Source organism: Macrobrachium rosenbergii, chromosome 19 (genome assembly GCF_040412425.1).
Source record: "Macrobrachium rosenbergii isolate ZJJX-2024 chromosome 19, ASM4041242v1, whole genome shotgun sequence".
Lineage (NCBI taxonomy): Eukaryota > Metazoa > Arthropoda > Malacostraca > Decapoda > Palaemonidae > Macrobrachium > Macrobrachium rosenbergii.
In genome coordinates this window covers 28,936,657-28,954,156 of record NC_089759.1, presented here as the reverse complement: position 1 = coordinate 28,954,156, position 17,500 = coordinate 28,936,657, and the positions used below count along the sequence as shown (strand labels likewise).

General features: G+C 38.4%; 1 protein-coding gene across 20 annotated transcripts in view; it reads right to left on the bottom strand.

Moving 5' to 3' along the window:
* The window catches only part of Ptpmeg (protein tyrosine phosphatase Meg), a 445,326-nt gene that overhangs the window by 358,996 nt on the left and 68,830 nt on the right, over window positions 1-17,500 (bottom strand). For 9 of the 20 annotated variants that reach the window (XM_067121392.1, XM_067121414.1, XM_067121404.1 and 6 more), the window contains one exon: window positions 9,698-9,821. The exons of 8 other annotated variants lie outside the window; for them this stretch is intronic. The gene's annotated coding sequence lies outside the window, so the exon portion shown is untranslated. Of the gene's footprint in view, window positions 1-9,685; window positions 9,822-17,500 lie in introns of all 20 variants that reach the window. 3 more of the 20 variants (XM_067121391.1, XM_067121396.1, XM_067121416.1) reach the window with 1 other exon arrangement.

The window sequence follows — 17,500 nt, the reverse complement described above, 5'->3', positions numbered from 1 at the left end:
GAGAGAGAGAGAGAGAGAGAGAGAGAGAGAGAGAGAGAGAGAAGCTTATGAATGGTTTCAAACCGGTAATGTGAGGTTTACCTACCTATATAATTATATATTATATATATATATATATATATATATATATATATATATATATATATATATATATATATATATATATATATATATATATATATATATATATATATACTGTATATGTGTGTGCATGTATATATATATGTATATGTATGTGTATATGCATATATGTATATAGAGGAGATGTTCACTAACATCATTTTTTTCTCCCTTTCTTTCTTAACAACACCTACAACCAGCAACATCAGGCTACCAACAAGGTAACCATCTACTCAAGTATTTCCTTTCAACAGAAACAAGCTAAATTTTTCGGGTAAACCCACCCATACCGTCCCGTTCTTCGCCCGTTTCTATGATCGAACGCGGGTTCCTCGGTTGCAAGCAATACCACCGCGCCACAAGGACCAGGAAGTGACTAATGGCGGGTAATCTTTTTATTTGTAATCTGTGTCCAAGCTTTACCTAAACCAGTGTTAAGTACAAGGGCAATCTGTTATTATTATTATTAATATTATTATTATTATTATTATTATTATTATTATTATTATTATTATTATTATTATTGTTGGTTATTATTATAATTCAATAAACTTACATATCAATATTAAACAAGTAAAAAATGCGCCGAAGTTTCTCCGGTGCAATCGAGTTTTCTGTACAACGTATAATGCTGTTTAAAACTTTCAGCTACCACCTCGCAACGCCCAGTTACTCCCCAGATGCGGTGGAGTAAGGTTGCGTCGCACGCCTCCGAAAAGCGCTGCCAGACGCACGAAGCCTTAACCTTGAATAAAACAAAACCGCTGAGGCTAGTGATCTGCAATTTGGTAAGTTTGATGATTGCAGGGTGGATGACCAAGATACCAATTTGCAGCCCTCTAGCCTCAGTAGTTTTTCAGATCTAAGGGCGAACGGACAGACAAAGCCGCCACAACAGTTTTTTTTTACAGAAAACTAAAAGGCAAAAAATCTGTTACCTTGCTTTGTAGATTTCCACAAAACAGAATGCCCAGACGTACACCGAGTAAAAAAATTTAAATAAACGTGAAAACACTACCAATTAATAAACATATACATATAAGTAAATGTAATAACTTCAAGGTCTAAACAAAGATACAGAATCAAGATCCTTGCAGGTAACACTACAACCTCTTACAAACAAAGTGGCCCCAACAACTGCGCTCCATCTGTAGACCCAAGAGAAGAAATCTGACGCTGGGCATTCTGGAGATCTTACGACGGTAGTGAAAATCTCCAGTTTGTTGGGAAAGATAAAGTATTCGCAAACACAATATTCCAACAATAACTGACAACACCGTCTGATGAACAAGGCAATAACATCCTTATTCCTATAAATATAGGGAGTCACAAGCTTGCTTTAAAATAAATCGCTAAGTATATCCCTATAAGTTTTATGATTTCAAGAAACCATGGCGGTCAAGCCTAGCACTGTGGGCCACTTTCGGCTATTCAGCGCTGGAGACAGTGAAAAATGGGAGTTAGAGGGGTAGGACAGCAAGATCTAGAGATCCAAAAAATAAAGGAGATGAAGCATAAGGATCTACAGGTGGAACTGGGAGAAAACTCGTCACTAAGAAGTAATAATTAGAGAAGTTGGATAGCAAGATGAAATGGAATGGATTATGAAATTTAGGCGCAAAACCAGTCACTGGGACCCACAGGGTCATTTTGCGCTATGGTGAGAATTAATCAAAATGCAAACGAAATATACATTAAGTTTAAAAATAGATATTCTAAAAATGATCAATGTTTAAAAAAGGTAAAAGCGAAGAGATTTAATTACTAATGGAATTAACATTGCCATAAATAAGATAAGAAAGGACACATAAAATTATCAGATCTCTTCACAATAACCAGAAGTCCTTAAAAAATATATAAATGAGCCAGCAACAAAGTTGTCCCCCTAAAATCTCAGTGAGATAGAAAAACGGAAGCCGGAATTAAGGTAGAATAAGAGAGAATGTAGAATTTAGGCCAAAGGCCAAGCGCTGGAACCTATGAGGTCATTCAGCGCTGACACGGGAACTGAGAGTAAAAAGGTTTGAAAGGTGTAAAAGGAGGAAAACCTCGCGGTTGCACTATGGAACAATTGTTGGGAAAAGTAACAGGCTAAATCGTGGGTGCAGCTAGGGGCCGAAGGGGCATGGCAAACACCTTTTAGAATCACCTAAAGCACACCACGTCAGGTGTACTGACGGCACTCTCCCCCCTAAGGTTGTATCCATTTTTGTGTAACAGCGACAGTCTACGGTGATAGACTCATCGCCGTCGTCCAGCCGTCCAACCAGGCTTAGCCTCTCTAACCGATACCCGCCTTTAGCAAGCTGAATCCAGGTACTGAGCTATGAGCCACGTAATTCACTGATAACGCCACTTAAAGTGCACACTAAATGTATAAAAATATTAGCAGTCACCCATTTAGCTTTAAAGCAAATAGCTACTACAACGACAGCATACTTGCACACTACCACACTTCAAGGCCATCAACATAAGGCACACCTGTAAAACCTTGGTTAAGACTTTAAAAATTTTTTTAAAATAGCTGTAATAGAGATATTAATAACTTCAAATCGGCATACATTTCATTCACTCAAAATAATGTGAAAAAAAAATGTTCACGACAGTCACATTTATAATTCATCAAGAGATGAATATAAATTGTTACACGTATAACTTAAACGATAACTTTATGAAGACGCACACCAACGGGATCCGAAGGAAAAGTAAAACGGAGCAAGCAAAATTATACAAAGCATATGGAGGTCTAATGTATTATGAACAAGTACATGATAAGTAAATAGATGCATCTTCTCTTCTTCCTGTGCCAAAAAAAAAAAAAAACGATAATACTCAACAATTTTCAAGTACAGCTGGACGTATACAAGGACATGAGGACCTGACAGGCTCCATTCAGACAAACCGGTATTATTATAAGAGGTAGCTCTGAGAGAGAGAGAGAGAGAGAGAGAGAGAGAGAGAGAGAGAGAGAGAGAGAGAGAGAGAGAGAGAGAGAGAGTCATAACATAAGGACAGAACCAAGGCCTACAGCTTAAGAGCCAGTGTCACCTGATTACTTTACCTGTATATTTACTTGAACGTGTATTAACATGGTAGATATTTGTAAATTTACAAAGTGATTATACATTGCAATCTTGTGATGAGTGGAGATCTATGGAAGTGAAAACACAGGTAAGATCTGAATGGCGGAATTCCACCTGACACATACATATGTATGAAACATGACAACCTAACTCAAATACATATGTAAGAAACACAACAACCTGACTCACATACATATATACCAAACATGCCAACTTGTCTCATACACATATGAATTAAACATGACAACTGACTCCCACACGTGTGAATGAAACATGACAACCTGACTCACACACATACACACACACACACACACACACATATATATATATATATATATATACACATATATATGTATGCATATTGTATGTATGTATATATACAAATATATATGTATAATATATAAATATATATATATATATTTATATATATATATATATATATATATATATCTACAGAGAGAGAGAGAGAGAGAGAGAGAGAGAGAGAGAGAGAGAGAGAGAGAGAGAGAGAGTCCACAAGGCCCTTCCTATTTCTTCCCTTGACAAAACTCCCTAGAGAAAGGAACCCTTGAAACAAAACCAATCTCAGAAGTTAAAGAACCTCCCCTACTCCAGAAAGAAGCCGCAAAATGAAGAAAGAGGAAAAAAGTACCAGAAGAGGAAGATAGTCTCTAGAGGAGAGGATGAGCCTCTCTCTCTCTCTCTCTCTCTCTCTCTCTCTCTCTCTCTTGGCACAAGGTTTTTGGTTCCACTCTCGGCTCACAATCGAGGAGCAGTGTTTCCTTACAATCCTGGCTGTTACCTGATTGTTGTGGATCTCACCTGGAGAGAGAGAGAGAGAGAGAGAGAGAGAGAGAGAGAGAGAGAGAGAGAGAGAGAGATTGAAAAATAATTACCGCGAGTGATCAACATTCTTCCGCAAAATGTGTCAATTATTACGTAGACGAAGTAATCCTTACCCTACCGAAGAGACACCATTCCTAAGATACGGTTTTTGTGAAACAGGAGTTCTCCACGATAAAGATTTCTTGACGAAGACGTAATGAATGGCTCCACACGAGTAGATATAACGCTTGATTCCCAAGTGGATTGAATCCTATTCTCTCTCTCTCTCTCTCTCTCTCTCTCTCTCTCTCTCTCTCTCTCTCTCTCTCTCTCTCAGGTCATCGACGTGTGACTGTAGCATTTTCGTTCGCAACCGAGTAGGATAAGTCCTATTCTAGATGACTAAAACACGGTTTAGGAAATTTCCTTAAACCCACTGTGCCCCTGTTGACGTTTGCAGAGCACTTTCTATATACCTAGTGGTTTGTTAAGTGTTGTAAGTCGCAGATATGTGTATGTGTGTGTGTGTGTGTGTGAGAGAGAGAGAGAGAGAGAGAGAGAGAGAGAGAGAGAGAGAGAGAGAGAGAGAGAGAGAGAGAGAGAGAGAGAGAAATAACAAACTCGGGTGATCAAAGCTTAGTCATAATAACTTGAAAACATATATAATACTAAATCATAATTAAAACTGCAACGCTCTAACATTCAGTATTTTGTGAAAATGCCACAAAATATATGATTCAATATAATACCTCGCAAACTGTAGCCCGCATCAACATGTCAACAGAAAAAGTTATGAATCAAGCGGAAACTCCATTCCTTCATTAGCAAAGCAATGCACGAACGTAAAGCAGACATGTCACTACACAGCTCCTATAGCTTCTATAAATACCTATCTACATAGCTCCCTAAGGCCATCGAGGAACCAGCCATTATGACTAACAAGACCCAAGAATTTTCAATCAAGTAACAAACATCAACCCATGCCCATTTCACTGAAGAAATCCCCGACAAGCATATTCCCACTTGTACGATTTTAATTAAAACCCCAAACTAACCAACATTCCATCCTTTCCATTCCACACATAGCACGATTAATTCAACCCACTCTCCAAGAGAAGAGGAAATTGGAAATCCTTAGCCTGCTCCCACCAAAATCCAGGTGGATTAGGACCTGCGGGGTAGCGTCTGAATTACCAATGGCCTAAGGCGAATTACAGAGTTTCGAAACCAACATTCGAGGTAAAGAAGAGGAGAGTGGAAATAAACACCCTAAAAACAAATCGAAGTTTTCTCCTCATAAGGTGAACATCAGTAAGTTGTATTGGTCCTCTCGAAGTACAGGGCTCAGTCTACTCATCCTAATCCTTGACAGGATATACGATACAACATCAGTAGGCTGTATCTGTCTTCTCAGAGTACAGGGCTCAGTCTACTCATCCTAATCCCTGACAGGGTATACGATACAACATCAGTAAGTTGTACTTGTCTTCTCAGAGTAAAGGGATCAGCCTACTCATCCTAATCGGATACACGATACAACATAGTAAATTGTATTGGTCCTCTCAAAGTAAAGGGTTCAGTCTACTCATCCTAATCTTTGACAGGATATACGATACAACACCAGTAAGTTGTACTGGTTCTCTCAAAGTAAAGGGATCAGTCTACTCATCCTAACCCTTGACAGGATATGCGATATACATCAGCACAAAACTCATCAATATATTCTAAAATCAGGATTCGAATTAAGAAATCCGGATCCACTCTGGGACATCGCACTGATTCGGATGACACCAACCTAATGAAATGACAAAGCTGAGGAACTATAGTATCTCCCTAATAACAGACCAATCTATCACCGACGCCTTCATCTTACAGAGATCATTGAGAAAATCATTAGAAAAGGAAAAGAAGATCTTTTATCCTTCACAGATAACGATCACGTCGCAACTAACATGATTTTATACGACGGATGACCACGATTTCTCAGACGATCAATCTCGCAGAAAATATTTCCAAAATTAGGGAATCCTGCAACAATATCGACAATTCATCTCAACGTTATTGAAGCTTTCGAGAAGGCCATTGAGCAAGGGTAAGCGGATTACCAGCCGCTTGGCGTCACACTATCGTTTCAAATAGGGTGCAGCAATTATTAGCACTAGTCATTATCAGACTGCGACATTAAAAAAGCTTTACTGAATGCAACCTTTGTCGTGCATCGTTATTATTAAAGGTCTAAAACTGCATGGGATAATGACTAGTAGGTCTTTCTCCTCTAGATCGAGAACGGGATATGCTGTATATCAGGTCGACAATAATATTCAGTGGTGAATTATGTTGATTTCATAAAAACGTTACAAAAGCTTTCGAACCCTGTCATGGGTTCATCTTCAGTAAAGCTTTTTTAATGTCGCAATCTCCTAATAATTTGGGAGTCTTAACGGCGTTGGGCTCCACACAAAAGCGTGAAAATACTGTTCAGATAAAAAAAAAAAGATTTTAAACAAATTCCTCTAACTCGAACTCATCAGCTCTGACGACCTAACAAACACTGCACACTCATAATGTCGCCATGAAAACAGAATAAAAATTTAGAAAAAGTTATATACGAGTATATCGTATCGTTAGCAAGGTATGTGCGTCGGCTGTCAGACCAACCGCAAACATTTGTCCAGAAAAATTGTCTCCTTGACCTACAAACTACAACCAAACAGAACTACGTAACTTCACAAAGCAAGCAGAGAGTATAACTGACCTTCAATATCGGGGGAGACTTGTCGACCCCAAGACCACATGAGACAACCAGAGTTAAAAAGAATGCTATAAAATTTTGCGCATTCACAAAATCAAGAAAGTCATATTTTCAAATTTACCATCACATACTTTAGAATTTGAGATCTTTGCCTTGTTCTCGCGATACACCTGACACACAATCTGAGAGCATACGTCCTTCATCACTATCATTCATAGCCTCTATCCTGGGGAAATGTTTCTTAGGTGCATTTTACCAAGAAGTTACAATCAACATATAAAAAAGTTGACCGAATTTCTGAATACCCTTCCAGAAGGGGAAAGGTGTGATGGTAATTGTTAGTTGGGCCATCTCGACAGAGAGTGTCCCTGACACCCAATCTGGAAAATTACATCCTGTATCAAAGTCAGATCTGACAACATGACGTGAAACGATCAGCCGGAAAAATAGCAGATTCCATCAAAGGAGGAACAATTGCTGCAAGTATATTCTCTCTCCCAAAACGCACCAGAAAAGGAAAGGTAAAAATTCACCTTAACAGAGAATTGCGTAATTTATTGTTTGAAGATAGTTGTGGGTCGGACCAGAAAAGGAAAGGTAAAAATTTACCTTCACAGAGAATTACGTACTTTATTGTTTGAAGATCGTTGTGGGTCGCAACTTCGGGTGAAAGGAAGGAGAGAGAGAGAGAGAGAGAGAGAGAGAGAGAGAGAGAGAGAGAGAGAGAGAGAGAGAGAGAAAAAAAAACAATAAAACAGACATTAGAAATCAGATCTCCTTCAACACAGATACCGATATATCACAATTCAAGACGGAAGAACCTCGACGAGATAGTCCTCACCACATCTAAGCGAAACCATTAACCTGATTCTCTCTCTCTCTCTCGTTCTCTCCTCGCCTCATTTTTTATTAATTCTAACTACAAGACTCCTGGCATAACTACATTTCTTTTGAGAGTGTTACCACATTTCCCATGCACAGTCATGACAAATTAAGAGATTACAAAGATCTAACAGTACGAGAAATATATCTTTAATAGGGTTAATCTGTTTTATGATTAAAAAAAACTGGAAATATGGATTACACTGGCTAAGAAATTTAAATATCTTGCTTCAAACAATCTTCAATAAATGAATAAATGTATAAAAAAATCTACACATTTTTTTTATTTAAAATACGCCTAGGAAACCAATGCATGGACTCTGAATCGCTTTTTTCAACGCATTTTAAAAACAATTTTCTAACATCAAAAAGGAAAGAGAACAAGAATGAAAGTCGCACATTTCGTTAAATATAAAAAAAAGCACCCTGAAAGATGTATAGGTGCCATTGCCTTTACTCACACTACAGGCTGAATTTTTTTGTGGTTCAACCAGCAGAGTTACTTATCGTTTGTGAGCAACTTGGCCCAAGTCAGTAGAACCGTTCGGTGGTTGCTGTTCTTTCAAAGCAACGTCCACCACACTGAAACCTTCGGAGCGCAATTACCTGCCTCCTTGGAGACTGGTAATTGCCATGGGGCTACCCAGTGGAGCCACGTCCTTCAGCAGCAAGATAAATCATGGCAGCTAGATGGTGGGGCCTCCTACAGCTTCAGACGGAGCAAAAGCTGAAATAATATAGAGTCCTGTCCCCTTCTCATATTCTGTAGTTGAAAAACAGCAACGACCCTTCAAAGCATTACTTGCTTTTCCACAGTCAGACAAATTACAGACAAGAATATACCATAAACTGCTAGCAACACCTGAAGGTATAATTTGTTTTTCTACCTAGAGGCGAATAACGGTAACCTGGGGAACACAGTTACCGCTGGGATGTTCGACATTGATTTTCTCACTGAAAAATATCTACGCTGAAAACATGCCATTACAAACCTCTAATTTCACGTAAAACCAGCCCATTCCAAAGGGAACAAAAGACTAAAATTCTACCATCAAATCAGGATTGAAACAAAAATCAATTAACCGGACATGATGAGAAGTAATCGCCCACAGGAATGATGGACCGATTGATTCCGTGGTGTAACTAATTTGGCGTTGCACCTTGTGCCATGGAATTTTTTTTTATATCGAGTGGGGGGGGGTGTTAATAATATGAATTACGAGAAACAGAAAAACTCAAATCTTCGTCAATCTAAAATTAACTTTCTCTCATAATGAAATGCCGCCGTGTAAAACAACACAAGAAATCGGAAGAAAAAAACAATGAGAGATTCCAGAAAGAACACCAAACGGAAGCGAAAACGAGAGACCTCAAATACAAAATAGCAAAAAGGCAACAACGAGAGGGTCCTGACGAATCTCTTGCATTACCGCCACGCCCATGAATCCTCCAAGCGCATGAGAAAAACCTCTTAAAACAACTCTTCGTTGGCACACAGCCACGCAATACCACAGACGGAATCCTGGCTGTGTGTACGGCGATAGATCAAATAAAAATTCACAGCATCTTGTAAGTGAATATCTGGATCAGGATGATAAAACCATGTCTTACAATTACCTGGCACTAAGTTACAGTTTCGAAATAGTATTTTCAGTACAGTTTTCCCTGTAAGGGTAGACGCTTATGTCATAATTTTTGCACTGTGTTAAGTCTTTTTCGTGTGAAAATTTGCATAACACAATTTTCACGCACACACTATACAAAGCACGACTTTTAAATTTAATGATGTACATGACAATCAATTTTTGCACAGTGTTACGTCTTATTTGTGTGAAAAATTACGTGACACAACTTCCACAAACCCACAATTACAAAACACGACTTTTAAACATAACCATTTACAAGGCATAGGAGTTAAAAAGGACGCTCTCCTCTTCACGAATGATCACCGACGCCAGAAAGAAAAGCCTAGTAGAGAAAGGTCAACACGGAGAGTTAAAAAAAAGGTCACTCACAAACTCACACAAGCACTGACCTCCACAGCCTCCGTGTTGGTGTGAGGCGTCAGCTTGGCGGCTTTTGGCGTCGTCGTTAAGATTTCGACCTCACGTGACCTCCAGCACCCTCGTCATCATGGCCACGCCCACTCTTACACAGCCCTGGAGAGGTCATCAACAGGTCGTCAGCTTCGTTGGCACCGCCTTTTGACGGAGGCAGGAAGGTTGGAAGGATGGGGATTCGACAGAGGATGAGGAGAACGGCCACTCGGAAGGAGGTGAGGATGAGCTGGGTGGAAGCGTGGGGGGGAGGGGGTGCACAAGAGCAGAGAGAGGGGAGGTGAAGGAAGAGGCTGAAACGAGGAAGAGAAGGTGGAAGGGGTGGAAGAGGAAAGAGGGGTGTCCGAAAGGAGGAAGAGAAGGTAGAAGAGGAAGAAGGGGAAGGCCGAAATGCGGAAGAGAAGGCGAAAGGGGTGGAAGAGGAAAGAGAGGAGTCCGAAAGGAGGAAGAGAAGGTAAAAGAGGAAAAAGGAGAGGAGGAGGAGGAGGGAGGAGGAGGAGGAGGAGGAGGCCGAAATGAGGAAGACAAGGTGGAAGTGATGGAAGAGGAAAGAGGGAAGTCCGACAGGAGGAAGAGAAGGTAAAAGAGGAAAAAGGAGAGGAGGAGGAGGAGGAGGAGGAGGAGGAGGGAGAGGCCGAAATGAGGAAGAGAAGGTGGAAGGGGTGGAAGAGGCAAAAAAGGGGAGTCCGAAAGGAGGAAGAGAAGGTAAAAGAGGAAAAAGGAGAGGAGGAGCAGGGGGAGGCCGAAATGAGGAGGAGAAGGTGGAAGGGGTGGAGGAGGAAAGAGGGTAGGAGGAGGATGGGGAGGAGATGGGGAAGCTGAAGACAGAGGAGGCGGGGATCAGCTCAGCAGGGTTGAATACACCATTACTAGTTTCATTCAATATCCAAAGTTTACTTAAAGTTATCCGAACTGAAAAGGTTAAAACTCCTGTGTATGGATTTTGAATAAAAACAATCTACACTTCAACTAATCTTTTCGCAACATTCATAATTCATAACTGAATGACAGCAGAGTAACAGAACATTTATGTACATTTGACACACATTAACTTCCGTTACTAATCAAAACATTTTAGTCCAGTTTTTACCAACATGGAAACGGGACCACTGCAATAAAAATCTTGAGAATTCTAAATACTAATCTTAGTATTTAAAACAAAAACACAGCAATTCCTCAACGACATTCGACACAAACTTTTGTCTCGATTCGAAACACATGCAGGCAAAGCGTACATTAGTATGTTCTTGTACAATGCAAAGGAACGAGATAACTCATCCCTCAGAACTGACAAAGGAAGGAAAAACGATTAATGATAACTCAAAAAAAAACGAAGAGAAGAAAGCAATAACAAACATAAAAACAAACACGAAACAGACGAAAAAATACTAACGCAAAATGCATAATTTTTTTTTACAAAATGCAAACAGAAAACAAAACGTCATACAAATAAGAGGATTAATAAAAACACAAACATACACAAAGAAAAAACAAAACCAAGTAACGAAAGAAACACTCAAATCAGAAGTCAAATTCCTGAAGGCAAAATGCAAATCCAAGTAATAATTTCAATCCACTCACCTGAACTCGGGACCTGTCAGTTTCAATATGGACTTCCCGTCAATAACGGAAATCACACTATTGCACTGCCTTCGAGGCAAATCGCCGCTACGCTTGATATAGGAAGACGTCCGTAAAATATCCATCGTCATCTACGATATTGGCAAGCCAAGGATGGCAAAATGGCTTCTTGAAAATTGTGCAAATCGTACGTACCGGTACTGCTACTCCTTTCGAATGAACATCATATTCTTTGGAAGCTTGAATTTCACGCCAATGACACACCCCCCATATGAATAGGGTTCATCTTCCGAATAATAATAATAATAATAATAATAATAATAATAATAATAATAATAATAATAATAATAATAATAATAATACTAATAATAATAATAATAATAATGGTGCTTGGGAAAGAAGGTAAAGATCTCGTTATTTGTCGACCAACATTGTAAGTAAGAGATCACATTAATACATGTACGTGTATGTATGCGAATGAATATATATATATATATATATATATATATATATATATATATATATATATATATATATATATATATATATATATATATATCTATAATATGTATATATAAATTTATGTATGTATGTATAGGCTATATATGTATATATACATATGTGTGGGTGTGGGTGTGGGTGTGGGTGTGGGTGTGGTGTGGGTGTGTGTGCGTGTGCGTGCGTTGTACATAGTTCACGCAAATCACGCAGTTTCCTCTTCAACTCTCGCGAGGCGTGCAAAATCGGTTCCACTCCCAAGCTCTCCTTGGCCTGGGAACAGTAGCTACAGCAGTACCCGAAAATCCCCCAAATACTTGTTATGCTAAACCCCTTCCCACCAGAACGGAAAGCCCATCAAGCCCATCAAGCCCCATCGCCTCTTTGCAGAAGCAGCGGCGGCAGCAGCAGAGCCAGGTAAAAGTTGATGGGACTGTGCATCAGCAGGTAAAAGCTAAGTGGTAATAAAATGTACCCTGCCAGCCACTTTGGCAGACCCTCTTCGAGGAGAATTCCCTTCAGAGTAAATCTTTTATGGTGATTTCTTTCCCACTAACTTGCTTGCTTGCTTCTTCTTCTTCTTCTTCTTCTTCTTCTTCTTCTTCTTCTTCTTCTTCTTCTTCTTCTTCTTTTCGCTACTACTTTTAGACCTCTGGTCAGAATCGCCACGGTAGCTGATGGAAACTCTTAGTGATATAATCTTCCATGGTTTTCTAAATGTCGATTGCTGTTGCCGCTACTTTTTTTTTGCTAATTATTTTCTACTTTTTATGGAACAAGAACTACTACAACTACTGAAGTCTATTCAATGATATACGGTCGATACATAAAATACTCTTTTAAAGACCTGATAGGCATCGATTCACTGCTGTATTACAAAACAATGAGAGAGAGAGAGAGAGAGAGAGAGAGAGAGAGAGAGAGAGAGAGAGAGAGAGAGAGAGAGAGAGAGAGAGAGAGAGAGGCATCTCTAGTGCCATGTAATAAATCACCTACACGTTTAACCTACGCAAATATATAACACTGGCAAAAGATAAATTTAAAAAATCACCCACGCTGAACATCACACAGTTTAATATTAAAATATCTACATAAGGATTCAGTAAAGTATTTTCAATACACTAAAATTACGTATTTGGCTTCGAAGTTTGTGTTCACTAGCATGGAACTAAGATGCTGAGCTCTTTTAGCATATGAGAATAACGAAATTTGATGTTGAGAATATTCTATAGCAACAGAGTATTAACGAAATTTGATAATGAGAATATTCTATAGCAACAGAGTATAACGAAATTTGATGTTAAGAGAATATTCTATACGAACAGGGCATGAAGTAATTTGATGGTAAGAAGAATATTCTATAAAAACTGTCCCAGCCCTGGAAAACACAGAAAAAGTTAAGTATACCTTAGTTTTACCAGACCACTGAGCTGATTAACAGTTCTAGGGCTGGCCCGAAGGATTAGACTTATTTTACGTGGCTAAGAAACAATTGGTTACTTAGCAACGGGACCTACAGCTTATTGTGGAATCCGAACCACATTATAGCGAGAGATGAATTTCTATCACCAGAAATAAATTCCTCTAACTCCTCATCAGCCGGCCGGGGAATCGGACTCCGGCCCAGCGAGTGCCAGTCCACAGCTCTGCCGACTCACCCAACAAAGAGCTACCGTACCGTCATTTATACTACAATTACTACTCAAACTAACCGCAAATTCTGGGACATATAATCCCTGGCGTCTCGACAAGACTAATAACAGTATTCGAACGCGCGGCTACCAACATAATTACAATTAGAGTGTGGTAAGGAGAGACGGAGAGAAGACATGGTGTGGACCTCGGGACTCAGCCCAACGGATAGAGCCGAATGCAATGCTACTGGAGGTACCTATTGCTGATACTACTTATGGTATTATTGTAACGTTATGCATCACTGACTTCCTGTGAAAAATACCTTATTGTAAACTTGTAGGAAACATGACAACTAACGATAACTAAACTTGTAGAAAACATGACAACTATCAATAACGAAACTTTTGGGAAACGTGACAGCTAACAGCATCCAAACTTGTAATTAACACGACAGCTAACAGTAACCAAACTTGTCGAATTCTAAGAAACATGACTGTATCAATAACCCTTCAGGTTTCACAATCAGTAACGTCAACGCAACTGCCAACATGCAATGAATTCTCATCTCCTCGAATCCCTATCTTTATTTACACAAAATTTCCTCTAAATCATTTTTAATACGAATTTGGGAATCACGTGCAAAAAAAAAAAAAAAACTGCCGCCTCCAACGAAAGATTCCCTTTTTGCTTTAAATTAGATTTCCCCTATAACGTTTTTAATACGAATTTGGGAATTACGAGCAAAAAAAAACTTCCGCCTCCAACGAAAGATTCCCTTAATGCTTTATATAAAATTTCCCCTATAACCTTTTTAATGCGTATTTGAGAATTACGTGCAAAAAAAAAGCTCCAAAGAAAGATTCCCTTTTTGCTGTATATAAAATTCCCCCTATAACCTTTTCAATACGAATTTGGGAATTACGTGCAAAAAAAAAAAAAAAAAATAAACTCTGCCTCCACCCCAGAATTCGTACCTAGGTCAGAAGAAACAGCACCGGTCCAGCACTAAGCGTTCCAGGTTATCACTAAGGGATTCGGGAAGTTCAAAGGTCATTGCATGCTGGCCGCTGTCTTACGTAGACCAGGTGAATGTGTATCTCTAAGATTCCATTACATCCAATGCTTTTCATAACAAAATACACGAGTCAACAACAGCAGTGTACATGGAGGTCGGAATTTTATTATTATTATTATTATTATTATTATTATTATTATTATTATTAGAATACTCCTAAGGGAGATGGGGAAAGAGAACAAACGAAAACAAAAAAATTAAAGGTAAATTATCAAACAAACAGCAGCCGCAGTTTATGAATGAAAGTGGGAAAATATTATCAAAATGGCCACAAGAGAAACACAAAAGTCTAGAAAATAACGAATAAATAAAATGTAAATTAACAAAAATATAATAAAAGATACATACAAAAACCATATACTCCATCGATTAAATTACCTGGCAGGAACCGCACATTTAGTAACGAAATACAAAGAAAAAAGATGCGACCTAGAAATTAAGTGAGTGGTTACTGGCTCCACTTAAAAAACAAAATAGGAAGACCCCTTCATCTTCAAATAACAAATCCTGCAAAAAAAAATGGAAGGCCCGTCATCTTTAAATAATAATTCCTACAAAAAAAAAAAAATAGGAAGGTCCCGTCATCTACAAGTAACAGTTCCTACAAAAAAAAAAAAAAAGGAAGGACCCGTCATCTTCAAACAACAATTCCTGCAAAACAAAAATACAAGGCCCCATCATCTTCAAATAACAATCCCTACAAAAAAAAAAAATAGGAAGGCCCTGTCATCTTCAAATAGCAATTCCAGCAAAAACAAAAAATAAGATGGCCCCTTCATCTTCAAATAACAATTCCTGCAAGTTCGCCCAAGAAAGAGATTTTGCGTAGCAACAGAGCGAGTCTAAACTGGGGCACTTTACGAGTATATATCTAACAGGCTGGTTTTACCTGGGTACCTGACCGGTTAGGCGAGTACTAATTAGAGTTTTTTTTTTATACACAATATTGTACTGCTTTTGTTGTAAGCTTTATGACTTAAGCAAAGGATGTGATTCCGTATAATCTACGTGTTTTTTCGTATGTTAATCAAGAACTTGACATTACTTAAGTAATAGCTGAATTACTTAAAAAAAGTCTAAAATCCAAACATTTAGCATTTGGAATTTTCACATAACTAGAAGGGCTACCAATTCTTTGCTCAGTGTGCTTTCAGAGCCAAATCATAAAGGTTTCTGTCTTATTTAGAAATTACTACCACTGCACCTTCGGACTGAGCAAAGGAAATTTACCTCTAGGTTGGCTCAATCACTCGTCAGGTATGATATTAGCCAAGGTCTAGAGACTGGCCTTCACACTACCTCGTCCAGGCCTTCTCGTATCTTTACCTTGCTCACATGAGAATTCGGACGTAATCTGTAGTAGTTATTAAAACCACTGTCAGATCTGACAGGATTTAGATGAACGGTGACAGATCGAGTTGGGTTCATGTACTAGAGTTGCTCAGAGAGAGAGAGAGAGAGAGAGAGAAACATACATCCTAAAGAAGGTACTTTACTGTATTTTCTAAAGAATGACCACAGGCGTCACACAACTCTGACAGATATTCAACAAGAGGTCAAAATAAAAATTAAAAAAAGGCAGGTTTAAGATCTCCAACAAGTAAAATCAATCACAATGACCTTCGGTATTCCCCTCCCACTTGAAATTTACGCTCCCAACCACCAAAAACTCCGATAAACTATCGTTGCCTTCTCAAGATACTGAGGCTGATTGCGCTCAGGTGGCTTACTCACTCTGCTTTCCGATAGCCTGCCTACTTAAAAATAGGATTCAAGACAAAACAAAAACAACCCAACTGTAATTCTACAATTCATATTTTTCACCTGTGGTAATGTATGATGTATATATATATATATATATATATATATATATATATATATATATATATATATATATATATATATATATATATATATATATATATATATATATATATTACACATATCACACATTACCACAGGTGAAAAATAAGAGACAGGGGTCCTGACCGGTTTCGACTTTATTTCCAAGCCATTGACGAAGGACTGATTGTATTAGAAGTCACAAATACATATACTACAGAAACAGTACTGACGAACATACACAATCGTTTGAGACTACAGATCCGCCCACAGACCGGTGTCAAGGTAGGAGTGGCCTTCCAAACTCAGGCTAAAAATCACAATATACTCTCAGGGGACAATACTGAGAAATGCACCGACCAGACTACAGTTCCACACCTGACAGGTGTCAGGGAGGCGGGGTTGGAACACTCATCAGTAATATTAAAAAATATTAGTAGGTTTCCTACGTGCATTTCTATTCCGGACAAAGCAGTAAGGTTAAGAAATCAGTGTATTCACCTATGTTTTTAAGAACATTACGTGTATGTAGCCCTGAATATATTGATGAGGAAATAGATAAGATTAAGATACAGGCAAGAAACTGAAATATCCTGACAGTGTATTAAACAATGCATTAGAAGTGGCAAAAAACACTGTATCAAAACCAAAAAGAACCTTACAACACAACAAATTTGCTTGTACTACCGTATAACAATAATATGAAAGATATCCCCCCATCTTCTTAAGAATTTTGGTGTTCATGTCGCATTTAAGAACAATAAAACAATGAAACGCACTTATCAAGAGCTCCCCCGACAATACTAAAGGGTGTGTATATAAAATTTTATGTAAATCTTGTGACAACTTTTATATCGGCTAAACGGGTAAAGCACTGGAAAAGAGAATAGAACAGCATAAAAAATGTGTGAGATATGCACAGGGGAACAGTGATATTTTCGTACATGTAAGTGAGAACAATCATGCTATCAACTGGGAAGGGGTAAAAAGGATTGTTACAGTCCAATAACGCACTGGAAAGGAATATTATTGAATCTAGCTTTATAAAAGAAAGTTACAGCCATAATATGAATATCAGTCAGGGGATGTATAAACTTGATCCTTTCATATCAAAAGAACTTTGTAAAATGTTTAAATTTTAAGGTAGGCA